This window comes from Rhipicephalus microplus, chromosome 10, assembly GCF_043290135.1.
Source record: "Rhipicephalus microplus isolate Deutch F79 chromosome 10, USDA_Rmic, whole genome shotgun sequence".
Classification (NCBI taxonomy): domain Eukaryota; kingdom Metazoa; phylum Arthropoda; class Arachnida; order Ixodida; family Ixodidae; genus Rhipicephalus; species Rhipicephalus microplus.
Window position 1 is genome coordinate 41005690 of NC_134709.1, and position 14275 is coordinate 41019964.

Consider the following 14275-nt stretch of genomic DNA (forward strand, 5'->3'; position numbering starts at 1 on the left):
TAGCACCAGCCAATACCCCAACAGCATCATCACACTTGTTTGCGAAACCCTCCTGCAGAAAGTAAAGTTAAAGGAAACAGGACCAAAAGAAAAAGAGAATGATCAATCACCTTTGCATGTCAGATGGTACTACGTAAATAAGGTGTCTCACAATTTTAGGAAAAGAGCCAGCAGATATGACATTGTTGTTTTCCACCTCTTGCAAGCTTTCAAAAGTGCATGTACTTACAGCAACAGGAATAGTCAATCTTGCACCATTCATCACTAGAATAGGTTTACTGAATGCCAATCTAATGTGTATGAGATACCGCTAACACGTGGAAAAGTAAACATAGGACAAACTGGGCAATGCTTCAATTATCAAGCAAGACAGCATGCTTCAAATGTTAAGAAGGGCTATAGTAATCTCATGACCGGACATTGTAAAGAATGTAAGTGTAGTCCTAGGTTTCATAAAACACGGTTTTTGAAAAAAAAGCAAGCAGAAAAATGAGAGATTTTAGAACTCTTTATCAGGAAGGCCAAGGATCAATGCATCAGTACATCTTCACTTATCTTTTCCGAAAAAGAGTATTCTTTTCTCGGTTAAAATTATTTTGTCATGGTCACACATGTGTTGTTGCAGATGAGCCCTGGTCTTGTGCTCAGTATAAAAACGCTCGTAGCACCTTCAATAAAATTCAGTTGACAGCGCTCTTTCCTGTCCTTTTTGCGATAAGATTTTTATTACAGAAAAGAATTTCATTTTCTTACAGTTTAGGTATAATGATGAGTTTTCATTGTATCACAACATGGAGCAAATTGCATCTCAATACGGACAAAAATCACGATTTTGTGAAATTCGTGATATTTTCTCGTATATTTCAGCAGCTTGAGAGGTATAAAGATATTTTTTCCTCAGAATATACCTTCTTTGGAGTAAGTATTCACTGCTCAGATATTCATACAAAGTGCAATATTGCAATAAAAAATGCAAACATAACACATTTTGGCTTTATTCTTGGAAGCGAATGTGGCAAAAAAATTGCACTATTATTATTGAGATTCAAATACCTTACAGAAGCACATTTAGTTAACAGGTAGACCGAATCTGCTTTAGAAAAAATAAGCGGTAGTTTTAAAACAAAATTTTCCACAAACAGCACACAGACGGCATTATGCCAGGAAGTTATAAGCCAGCCACATGAACAAAACTTTTTTTCTCGCTGAAGTATTCTAGCAGTTCACTGTTTTCAACGCAGTAAGTCAGCACATTTTTTTTTTCAAATACAATTCAGATGGTCGCCAAAGTGGCTGGGACGTTTGGCATGGAATGGTCCAGCTATATTTAAGCAAAATAACTTACAGAAATAACAATATTTGTTCATCTAACATGAACACACTAGAAAAAGTTGTTCAGGCATTGTGACACTAAAATTTTCAGCGTCGTACTGCCTGAACAACTTCTTTGATAAACTCCAAACTCACGCCGAGAAAAAGCCGCTCAATAACGGTGGTTGTTAAAGGCCTTGCGGCCGTAGACAATGTTGAAAATAAAAAAAAATCAACTCATCAGTGCTGTCACTCCTTCCTTCTTCGTCATTACTGACACGGAAGATTTTTCGGTTATCCATGTGGAGGTTCAGGAAGTAGGCTTGCTCTAGGCTGGGTCCAGGGTAGACTACGCAGGACGTCAGCGGCACCCTCTCATCCTGTAATAAGAGCAAATATGACTTCTCATAAAAAATTTTCGTGCAGTTCTGGCAGCACCATATATAAAGAATGTGTAGTGTGTATCCTTCGAAATGGCGTGTAATTGACATTACACTGAACTCGAAGCATACAACCCATACATTCCAATAATTTCGTATGATAAAGATAAGAGTTTTCCAGCATACAGCGAATTCCCGAAATGAGATGAAGTGTAAGACTACAGCTCAAAAATGGCACTTACGAAAGCCTGAACTCACTTAAGAATCAAATTCCTTCTAGGGTAGTGAGCCAGTGTGAAAAGCAATTCTTAAAGTACAACGTTTAGAACATGTAGCATTAATCAAAACGCACAAGAAACTTACCTCTTCATGTACAAACAGTGAAGACATCTCTGCTTTCTCTTTTACATGAGAACAAATGATCTTGGGCGTGGCACTAGCGAAGAGGTCTGCAAAAAAAAAGTAAAAGATTTACTTACCTAAATCACGCCTCTAACAATCTGAGGAACTGTTACAAGTCACCAATCAGTGCAATTCTGACTGCCTCTATAAGGGCATCAAAAATGAACAATTTTCTCGTTCTTTCTACACTCACAAGACGCTCCGTCAATGGAATCTAATCCAAATTTGACGCTGTGCTTCCTATTTGCCTGCTTTCTAGACGTAGGGCTGCGAACATGTGTTTTGTTCACCTAATCTAGCACAGAAATTCGTCATCTATAATTCAATCATCTTAATTCATTGTAATTTGATAAAAGATGTGATAGCTCGTCCAGTTTTTAAAGAGTTGCGGGCCTGCAATAGGCACTGCCTTGCACGTATGAAAGTACTTCTTTTAAAAAAAAATTCAAAGCTTGCTTTCAGAAAAAGCGTCTGTCATATTTCGACAACCAAGCCCATCCTCTGATGGCAATCAGGGGCACGCTATTAGCGATTATTGACTACGAAATTTACAAACGTAACCCGTGCCTAAATACTCAGTTAAACACAATCACGCAAGTAAGAGCGCTCGAACGACACCAACGCGCGCGGACGCCGACTACGTTGCAGCAGCCATGACTTATGCTAGATAAACCGCACATAGCTCCAACAGTCACGTATACTCTCTCGATTCTGTTATAACGCCGAACATTATCGCAGATGAAAGCGAAGCACGAAAACAGCAAACAGAAACGAGGGAAAACAACGCACGGCGATGGCCACAACAACGCGCCTTTGGAAGTCTGCTAGATCTTTCCCTGTTGCTGGTAGCACTTGTCCTAAATAGCTTAAAAGACCGAGGCGCACGTGCTGGGAGCATCGCGGCATATCAGCACCTCCAACTATACCGTCTTTAAGCAAAAAAAAAAGCCATTTCGTACAGTGCGCCTCTGTACATAATTTTTGCTTTTTCTTTCTTTTTTTGCGCTTACACCTACAGAAGCACGTTGCACATTTTAGTATTAATAGAAATGTTATTACGATGTAGCGCAAAGCACATCTTATATAAAACAATATCAATCACTTTGTGCAGTGTAGAGACAATGTGCGATCAGCAACTAATCCCGCCCTTGTTAAGTGATCACATCCCTCACTGTAGGAGTGATGCAGGCACTTACACAACATCGCGCATAGCAGTTTGAACTCGTTAAGTCCCACGTTTAATCGGGCATCTGCAACAGGCCCGCGAACGCATGCTGTTGTAAATGGCTGGCAGCCTACTTCGGCAGAGCTGCTGCCGGCGCCCAGCTAGCGCTGTACGATTACTACCTAGGAAAACAGTACACTCACCGTTAACAGGCCCACGTTGTCCGTGTCCGCCCCTCCATGAATATTCCTTAATCCGAGCGTCACTTCGAACACGGTGCCGTGCGTGACCACCATTGAATATGCGCCTGTTCGCTAGAACACACACAGCGACCAAGACCCCCGACCAACGCAACGCATTTGAAAGACTGATGAGACAGAGAGGGCAACACTGAGAGAGAGAAGGAGGAGGCACTGGCGGCGGCGTGGCGGCGCCGCAGCTGTCGACGCAGGTGTTCGGTGACGCAACTCTTCGCTTATCTACGCCGCCGTTGTGGGAGCAACGCTGGCCGGGTTGAGCGGGGGGGGGGAGCGCCAAACCCGCCTAGACGGCGTCGAAAGGCAAACGCTATGGCGCTTACGGCGGACGGCCGTTCAACGCGGAATGACTCCTTGTAAACGGCCACTCTCCTTCCAGCCAGTCGCACAGCGACGCAGGTTATTTACCAGCCTCGGGTTCTTTGAGTATTTTGACGGAATGCGATTGCAGTGGGCGAAAAATAGTGAAGCAAAACTTGCGCAAAACAAAGTGCACCATGGAATGGCCAGAAACAATAATTATTTCGTCCTCGGTGGCATTAGCGGGAGAGCATCGCTACACCTTTTTTCAGAGAAATTTCTTTTTGCATTGTCTGTGTCAGGCGATTCCGCGTATGGTGCCGCAAACACTGAATGCGTAGTCGAAGCTGGAACAAATTAATCCACAGTAGCGGATGTTTAGAAGGCTTGTCATGCACCACGAAACGTGCCGAGGTTGTTATAACAAACTTTTTGCTGACCACAAGATCAGCACATAATTCCATATGGTTGCCCAATGAGCTAGCTAAGCACCTGTAGCAAAGGCAGTGCACGTTCTTGTTAAACGTTGTTCATATAAACGATGGTTGTGCATTAGTGCAGTGACAGCTTTCCGTGTGAATTGGTCATAACCCACGTTTTCGAGCGTAGAAGCGCCTCAACGGAGCTAATCAGTTACCACAGCAAGTTCGTAAGCAATGATGAGGTACGAAAATGTGCAGCTGTTTTCCATGTACTGAATAGTTAGTGTACAGTGCCTTGACCACCGCCATTTCTTAAGCCACTTCCCATATAGACTCCCAGTCTGAACAGGTGTGGGACCTTAAACACTAAGAAGCAGTGCCCTCCCCCCGCACACACACACGAAATTTGAGGGCGCACGGGCTGATGCACACGCATACTTATTCACAGGCGCACACACATACGGCAACACACACACGCGACCGTAAACGCACGCATGCATGGGCGTACACATGTGCACAGGCACGCTTAACACAAGCACGGACTCGCACATACACGCGCACGCACACATGCACGGGTGTACACACAATCGCGCTTACACGCGAACACATGCGCAGGCTCACGCACACACACCCATACTCGGGCGAACATTATGTTCCTGTATATAATCCACAGCAAACATGTAGCTTATAACCAACGCTAAGGTGAGCTTTCGTAACGTGGATTGCAGTTAATTGCCATTATAGATGAAACGCGATTTGCTTCTGCTGGCATTCTGCTGTATTCGGAGAGCACCTTCACACATTCTAAGTCAATTAGGCCGTCATTTAACGCAAGGTCCACATACTCGTGCAGTAGCTACGCTGCTCGGCCGCCAATCCGAAGGTTGCGGGTTCGATGCCGGCCGTGGCAGTCGAATTCTGATGGAGGCGAAAAGGTAGACACTGCGCGATATCAGCGCCCATTAAAGAACACCAAATGGTCAAAATCTCTAGAGCTTTCCACTACGACGACCCTCATAACCATATCGAGGTTTTTGAGACGTAAAATACCAAATATTATAATTATGTGTTCTTCTTATGCTGCATATTCCATCTGATGAATAGTCACCTACACCCTTCTCAGGCACAAAAACACCCTTAGAGCCTATTTTAGGGTGCTATCGAGGCAAGCACCCAAACAAATGGGTGCTTTTTTTTCAATCGACCATTTATGGGTGTTGAAGGGTGTTGCAAAGGGTGCTTTCTCGTAAAAGCACCCTTTTTACACCCTTTTGGGTGTAAAATTTTTTACTGTGTACAACATTTCCGTCTCCATCGGAAATGCAGCCGCCGCTGCCGGGATTTGATCCAGCGACCTGCGGGTCAGCAGCAGAGTAGCTTAGCTTTTAGATCACCGCCCCTCCCCTCTTTTTGTATTAAAGAGCGCGCCTAAAAGCGGTTCGCGGAGTGGTTCATGGTCCTTTGAAGTTTAAAAATAAATGCGCGTTGACTTTTGCTTCCATCAATATGTAGCCACCATAAGCAAGCATCGAACCCGCGTCCTTGTGCTCAGCAGTGTGACGCCTCAGTCTATAAGCTACCACAGTAGGTCCGTATGGTTTGCTATGCAGAAAACTTTGTTCAGTCCGGTTCGGCACTTCTTGAATCGCCTGAATATCTTTTCCCCTCGTTTGACAAGCGACTGAAGAACGCACGCCCGAATCCTAAAGCTATTATAGAAGTATATAGTAAGCTCACCCTACAATTGTGCACGGCTGACGATGAAAATGCCTTATCCTGAGAATGCTGTAAATATTGAAGGAAAAAAATTGAAGAGTTGAAATCGCATCAACGGGTTCAATATGCTTTGTCGGTACAAGCATCCGGTCAGCGCTTGTCTACTTCACAAAACAGCAGATTGACCCGTCATTTCTACCCCAAATAAAATGCCGGATGCGCGTTGTTATGCCAGCGAGTCCTCGTCAAACGACCGTGCCTCTGAAAAAGGCAATCTGGGTCAAGGCCAGCCCGCCGTCTGCCCGACGCGAACATCTCAACGGCGTGAACACGCGCGGCGCCTCTCTCGCCCACGTGCATTGAGTCATCGGCGCGCGTGACAGCGAGCCGGCGTTCTCGTGCCTGGTGGTCTGACGCATGGCGCGGCGGGCCCCATTGGCGGAATCTGCCCGGACGACCCGCGGCGCTTCTGATTGGACACTTTGGTTGGACCCGGTGCAAATAAAAGAAGCCCTGCGGCGTGTCGCGATCGGCGGTCCTATGTGAGAGGCGTCCCCGTGTCGGAGTGCCGACATGTGTGTGAGTCAGCGGTCTTAGGCGAAAGACTGACCTATGTGTTAGAGAGAAGAGCTCGGCTCTTCGAGTCTCTGTCGGCCCCAGTGCCGAAATTGTAACGCCTCTGTAAATATGCTGTACATAAACCTTGTTTAACTCACCGTCGTCTCGTCCGCTCGTCTTATCAGCTCTGCGCAGAAGCAGTCGCGAGCTGATAAACATACGCTACCAAACGGCTGGTGACCTTCCCGGCGGAGTTGAAAGCAGTGGCGCCTCCGGGGCCGTGTTGGCGTCGCCGTCTTTCGCAACAGTGGTGGCTTCGGCGGGGTCGGTCCGCCGTTTTTCAACAGTGGTGGCTTCGGCGGGATCGGTCCGTCGTTCTCAACAGTGGAGGTCAGCGGCGGGATCGGCCCGTCCTACGCAACAGTGGTGGCAGCGGTGGGATCGGCCGGCGTCAGCGACATCGATGCGGTGAGTGCCTTATGTTTTCCCCTCAGTTCACCAGACTACTCTAGCTCAGGTTGTAGTAGTTTAGAGAAGGGCTGTGTGAAGCATTGAAGTGAGCTTTGATCGTTTCAAGCCAAGTCGAAGCGCTTTGAAACCAAAGTTAATGCGGAGGGGGTAAACACGGGAGTGTGAAAAATTGCTTGCGCGTCTTGCTAGTAGGCTTATAGTGGGTACGGCAAGTAGATTCTTAACAGGGGAAACAGCAAGAGGCTAGTGTGAACGATGGAGAACCTTAAAGTGAAGGAACTCATCGAAATTTGTGAGGAACTCGGCATTACTTTGGGCCGTGCGAAACGAAAGCAAGCGATCCTTGAGATCATGAAGGATGAGGGAGTGTCGGCTGAGGAAGTCGATGAGGCCTGGGTGGATATCAAAGCACGCCGTGAGGAGGCTGAAAGGCGAGAAGTAGAAGCTCGCGAACGTGAGGAGGCTGAAAGGCGCGAAGCTCGCGAACGTGAAGAAAGGCGCGAAGCTCGCGAACGTGAAGAAGCTGAAAGGCGCGAACGTCGCGAGCGCGAGGAGGCCGAGAGACAAGAGCGCCTAGAGTTGAAACGACTAGAATTGGCAATCCTACAGTGTTCGCAGGCGCCTAGCGTAGCTTCTCCGACGATTCAGGTCAGCGGTTTTAGAATTCGGGACCAACTGCCACCGTTCGTAGTAGGCGAGGACATGGCGAAGTATCTCGTCAAGTTTGAACACGTCTGTGAGCGAAACGCTTTGGAGCGGTCTCTTTGGGCGCGGAACCTGCTAGCTCTTCTTCCCGGCGAAGTGTCCGACGCGATAACTTGCTTGTCGAGGGAAGCGTTTGAGAGCTATGACGAGGTTAAGGAAGTGCTCTTGAGACGTTATAAGTTGTCACCCGAGGCTTTCAGGCAAAGGTTCCGGTATGCTGAAAAGGGGAATGAGTCACACGTTGACTTCGCGTTTCGTCTTAAAGCCGATTTAATTGAATGGCTCAAGGGCGAAGGTGTTTATGACGACCGCGATAAAGTGGTGGAATGCGTTGCATTGGAGCAATTCTACCGCTGCATCGAGGATAATGTCAGGCTTTGGCTGCAGGACAGACTTGGTGAAGTACAGCTAAACAAGGCAGCAGAGTTAGCTGAGGAGTATTATACTCGTCGAAAGTTGCACAGCAGGGCAGTGCGCGTTGAAAAGAATGAGAGAAAAGAGGGCTTTTCAAAGAAACCTGATCAACGGAGACCCGCTCCGCACCGTAATTTCAAGAAGGACCCGTCTCTTACGAAGGACAGTGTAGGGGAAGGGCAAACAGAAGCGGAGAAATCGAGTGAGGTTTCTACCACACAGGCATTTGAATCGGAAAACAAACGGAAGCCGCTAATCTGCTACAACTGTAAAAAGGAAGGGCACATCGCTAGAAACTGTCAGGAAAAGTTTGCCTTCGCAACGATCCGAGAATCAGAAAAAAACATTCGGTTGTTGGAGCCATATCTCCAAGAAATTAGGGTCAATGAGAAAACGTGCCGAGCACTTAGAGACTCAGCGGCAACCATGGACGTTGTCCATCCTTCATTTGTGTCTCCGGATGACTTCACAGGAGAATGCGCGTGGATCAGGCAAGTCGCCGAGGAGCAGAGTGTTCGCTTACCAATCGCCACCGTTGTCATTGAAGGCCCGTTCGGTAAGCTTTGCACCGAAGCGGCTGTGTCTGCCGCGCTGAATGGTCGTTTTTCTTATCTTTTCTCCAACAACTCGGAGCAGCTTCTCAAAGAGCAGGGCAAATCGTTCTTCCCCAACTTAGCGTGCATGGCTCTCACGCGATCGCAAGCGCGGAAGCTATCGCGGCAGCTTGATCTGGTTCAATGCGGTGAACTCTCAAGTGACCTTGTCGGCGGGTCGACGGAACCCCAGAAAGGAAATTTTCCGCATGAGTCATGTGAGCAGTCACGCGAGCGGCCCGTCGCGGGAGCGGCCGGCGCGGTATGCGCTGGGGGAGACGACGTGGCGCCATTGAGTCAGAGCGAGAGGGTTGCAACGCTCTCGCCTGTTGCGGAAAGTTGGAGCGAGCTGCCGAGAGTTGATCGAGAGACGCTCATTCGAGGGCAGCGTGAGGATCTCTCGATTGAAGCGCTAGTGGAAAGCCAAATTGAAGCGCGAGTGGAAAGCCAGAAAAACGCGTCAAAAGTGCTGTCAAAGGAGCACTACGACGAATCGGTGAAGAAGAGTGCTTTTGAAGTTGATAATCAGGTAACGCTGCTGCAGCCGTCCAAGAGGAACAAGCTTGAGGTTGACTGGGAAGGGCCCGCAAAAGCAGTATCGAAGCTTTCTGATACCAATTGTGAAGAGAAATTAGGAAGGCGGCCGAACAAAATTTATCACAGTAACTTGAAAGCAGTCGTAAATTTACTCTTAAGTGCTTCAGAGGAAGAGGAAGCAGAAATTTTTAGTTCTAGTGAGGTAATCGAAAGGAGATCGAAAGTAATCTGGGAACAGCTGAACCTAGAGCCTAGCTTAAGTAAAGGAGGACCTGAGAAAGAGGACCTGAGAAAGATTGTTTCCGAGTTTGGGTATGTGTTGTCGGACCGTCCCGGAGACACGACGGTGATCGAACACGATATCGAGCTAAGCGGTGAGGAGTCAATCAGTAGCAAGCCGTATCGTTGTTCCCCTGTGCAACGTCGAAAGTGTGAGCCGCTCTTGGTGCCGCATAGGTATCGTCGCCTAAAAGTGGCCGGTTACTGAAGTGGAGCATGTTGCTCCACAGCGCAACTTTGACGTTCGCTATCAAAAAAAAAAAATAAAGGAAAGGTAAACGCTAAGGCAGGTGCATTGAGCAGTGAGTTCCAGCTAGTAACTTCTCAACCTTTCGGTTTCTCGCTGGCGATTCGGGGCAAAATTTTTACCTCATCACGACCTGGGCTGAGCGCTCTCGTTCAGAGTGATCTCAAGGGGCCAACTTTGTGGTATTCTAATTCGTTACGTTGTTGTACGTGGGAAAAAAAAATGGAGTTGTCATTTTAAGAGTCTTGTGTCCCACATGTGCCTCTTGATGTAGAGGGAACAAAATTCCGATAAACACGTAGATAGGTATATGTTGTATTATACTTTGTCTGGTGTTCTGTCGGGTGACCGAAGGCGCTTGCTTGTGTCGTGTGTTGTCTGTTGTCGAACCGTTCTTAGCAAGTTGCAGAACCATCGACAAGTGCTGAACCCGAAGATGGTCAGAAGAGACGAGTGAAGCTGGTCAGCAAGTTGTGGCGACAAGCCAGTGGAGCTGGGATCCGTCGTCAAAAATGGGATGTGTTCCCGGACCAGTCTGGAGCTGTATTCTCCCCATGGCCCTGGAGGCGAACCTGGAGGGACCAGGCGAACGAGCGCACCTGACATCCGAGCCCCGTGGAAGCAGCTCGTCTTTCCGGTGCATTGTCTGGCGGCGGGGGTGCTGTTATGCCAGCGAGTCCTCGTCAAACGACCGTGCCTCTGAAAAAGGCAATCTGGGTCAAGGCCAGCCCGCCGTCTGCCCGACGCGAACATCTCAACGGCGTGAACACGCGCGGCGCCTCTCTCGCCCACGTGCATTGAGTCATCGGCGCGCGTGACAGCGAGCCGGCGTTCTCGTGCCTGGTGGTCTGACGCATGGCGCGGCGGGCCCCATTGGCGGAATCTGCCCGGACGACCCGCGGCGCTTCTGATTGGACACTTTGGTTGGACCCGGTGCAAATAAAAGAAGCCCTGCGGCGTGTCGCGATCGGCGGTCCTATGTGAGAGGCGTCCCCGTGTCGGAGTGCCGACATGTGTGTGAGTCAGCGGTCTTAGGCGAAAGACTGACCTATGTGTTAGAGAGAAGAGCTCGGCTCTTCGAGTCTCTGTCGGCCCCAGTGCCGAAATTGTAACGCCTCTGTAAATATGCTGTACATAAACCTTGTTTAACTCACCGTCGTCTCGTCCGCTCGTCTTATCAGCTCTGCGCAGAAGCAGTCGCGAGCTGATAAACATACGCTACCAAACGGCTGGTGACCTTCCCGGCGGAGTTGAAAGCAGTGGCGCCTCCGGGGCCGTGTTGGCGTCGCCGTCTTTCGCAACAGTGGTGGCTTCGGCGGGGTCGGTCCGCCGTTTTTCAACAGTGGTGGCTTCGGCGGGATCGGTCCGTCGTTCTCAACAGTGGAGGTCAGCGGCGGGATCGGCCCGTCCTACGCAACAGCGTCCAGACAGATAAAAAGACTTTGTTTCTTTGTTATTTACTTTCTTGTGTATTGTCAGGGTTCTTCTAGCGTCTGCCAAACCAGCGTCGACATAAGAATGCTTTCAGTCACAGCTCCTTGAGAGGGTTCCTCACCATCAAGCAAATAAACAAGCAATACACGTCAAGGAAGGAGGAGGAATGAAAGAGGAAGGACAGGGAGGTTAGCCAGCACGTCAAGGAAAGTGGCCCTTGAAGTGTGGGCCGCCTATTCAGAGTCCTAGCTTTCTGAATTCAATAGAAGCGTTGTACTCGATGCATTTGCGAGTAAACCAGGACGTCCTTGCTGACATGCACGCCAAGAGAAGCGCCAACTTAGGCGAGTGTTTTGCAAACCGAACTTTCTCTCTCTTTCTTTTTACATATTTTTTCTTACAGCGAAGTACTCTATATACGAAATGCGGTTGTGCTATCTTCGATCATTTAGTTTCGCTGTATGTTTCTTTTTCTGCTGCAATCGTGAGCACGGGCCACCGCGGAGGATCAGTGGGTATTCGTCTTCTGACCCGAACCGGGTCATGGTTTCAACGGCCGTCGCATTTTGATGGAGGGAAAATGGTAGAGGTCCGTGTACTGTTCGCCACCAATGCACGTTAAAGAAAACTCGAGATGGTCGAAGTTTTCGGAGCCCTTTACTACGGTGTCCCTTATAACAATATCGTGGTCTTCGGACGTAAAACCCCCGATAATATCGCTTCTTCATTTAGCTACGAAAACCGTTGCGTAAAACATACCGCCGATGTAAAACACATATGTGGCGAAGACTTTAGTGGTTCGAATGACTAGTTCATCAAAAAAAGATCGATTAGCTTTGTGAAGAGTACTTCGAAAACCATGGTAGCTTCATCCATCGCAGCCGTTCCTCCTAATCAAGATGCCCCGAAGCACCGTGTGAAGGCAGTTTTCGCCGCCGCTGCTCCTCTACATGTTTTAACAGTTTAAATCAAGATAACTATACGTCACAAAATCGTGTTTTTCCTGTTATCGCGATTTTTAGCGCCGCGTCTCATTGAGACAATGTCTACTTCACCCATGCCTATATTTAGCAGATCCCGGTAAAACGCTAATCAATAACTTTTCGCACCCAGCCCCACAAGCCTGACTTAGCCTGCGCGCGTGCGTGTTTTACAACCGGTGTGCACCGTATCAGCCGAGATTCTTCAATTTTCAAGGCTTGGCAAGTTTGCTTAGAGCAGAAAAAGAAGCCCGCTCTTATGTTTACCCATTTCGCGATGTTCTTCGAATCGTCGAAGACTGTGTGCGTATATAGCAGTAGCCGTAGGCACTTTGCGTTATGTTACCGCATCTTGCCTACGACTGCTCCTTTTGCGTGATGTGGCTGTTACGAATTCATTACGGTGAGACAGACGACGGAGGGCTATGTCAGAGGAACTCGGCCTGTCGTATGTTGGCTTCCTCACGATAACAAACAATAACCAAGTGGCCCAATGTGAACTTCTGTGCCGAGACTCTTATAAGATCTTGGTAGGAAGCGCAGCAACTATTACGTGGAACACACAACACGAGCGCTTCGGACGAGAACCGGCGCATTCAGCATGGTATGGCCGATGGCGTAAAAACACGAGCGCTTATATTGCTGCGCTTCCTATCAAGATGGATTCATACCAACTGGCCCGATACGATTGCTTATTCTTATTTCGAGCTCGATAGTGGGGTGCTTGGTCTTTACAAAAGGAAACGCGACCACGCAGGCAGCAGGGAATTATTCTATTATGTACACGTTCGACCTTTGGGTATGGCTCCGCCACGGTTGTCTAGTGGCTAACGTACCCGGCTGCTGACCCGCAGGTCGTGCACCGAATTCCCGCGGCGGCCACTGTATTCCCGATGGAGATGAAAACGTTGTAGGCTCGTGTGCTCAGATTTGGGTGCATGTTAAAGAACTCCAGATGGTCGAAATTTCCGCAGCCCTCCACAACGGCCTCTCTTACAATCACACACTGGTTCCGGGACGTTAAACCCCACATATCAATATCAACCTTCGGGTACGTATAGCGTCACACCCACGACTAGTAAAAGAGTATTATTGATTGATTTGATTTTGTATGTGGGGTCGCGCTTCTTCGGTGAACTGAAGGTACTCACTCACGTCGAGGTTTTATTCGTCGGGGACGTTGGGTAACTAGGCGTTGAGCGTCGTTGCCGGGGTCTTTCGCAATAAAACGTGGTAGAATATTAAAATAACGACCTGGCGTCACAGAATGCCAATAGTGTAATCAGGCGTCACAAGTTATGAGCTGTATTACGAGATGGTCGTTGAATGCTTCCAACCCATTAAAAAGGGCTCAGCCATAATTCTTCATCGTCATCAGCCACTGAATCAACTGATGGAGTGGTGGGTACCTTGCAAGCGTACTTCTGTTAGCAGCAGCGAGACAATTCGCCGCTTGTCCATCTCACTAGAAGAGTGACTGCAGTGCTCGGGTGCTGACTGGAAGGTCGCGGGTTTGATTCCGACCATGGCGGTTGAATTTCGGCAGAGACGAAATTGTGCAGGCCCATGTATTGTGCGATGAAGGTGCACGTTAAAGAACAACGAGATGGTCAAACTTTGCGGAGCCCTCCACTTCGTCTCCCATAATCATGACGTGGTTTTGGAACGTCAAACTCTAGATACTATCATTAGTTTGCCGCGGATTCTATAAATAGTGTTCATGCAGCTTTCGCTGTGACTTTGGCGAGTCAGTCTCGCTTGCTGGATTCCTTGCCGACCGTTTGTGCCCTCGCGATTTCCGGCGTCAGCGTAGCTCTGGCCGACTGGGCTCGCCCTACGTCACCTCCTGGCGCCGACGACCTTCGACGACAGTGTAGCTCTGACCGACTGGACTTGCTCTACGCCATCTACTGACGCCGACAAGAGCTCTCGCAAGTGGTGCCCCGTCCTCGGACTCCCGTGACCGTGTTTCCATCTTTCCTATCTCTCCTATTCCCTCGATATGTCGTTGGTCTCACGCTTACTACCTCTCGCCTCTTTCTCTATACCTTTATTCCTACCTTTTTAATTCCTCCTCACCCCCATCTCTCGTGAGCTACTGTTG

General features: G+C 48.5%; 1 protein-coding gene and 1 long non-coding RNA gene across 3 annotated transcripts in view; both read right to left on the bottom strand.

The window, feature by feature from the left end:
• LOC142774698 (uncharacterized) overlaps positions 1–14275 on the bottom strand; it is a 70175-nt gene that overhangs the window by 48725 nt on the left and 7175 nt on the right. The gene's annotated exons all lie outside the window — the stretch shown is intronic.
• On the bottom strand, positions 1493–3618 carry LOC142774699 (uncharacterized). Its single transcript, XR_012886511.1, has 3 exons — positions 3462–3618; positions 2055–2140; positions 1493–1691 (listed from the first exon to the last, which is right to left on the bottom strand). It is a non-coding gene; the product is annotated as an uncharacterized LOC142774699 (long non-coding RNA).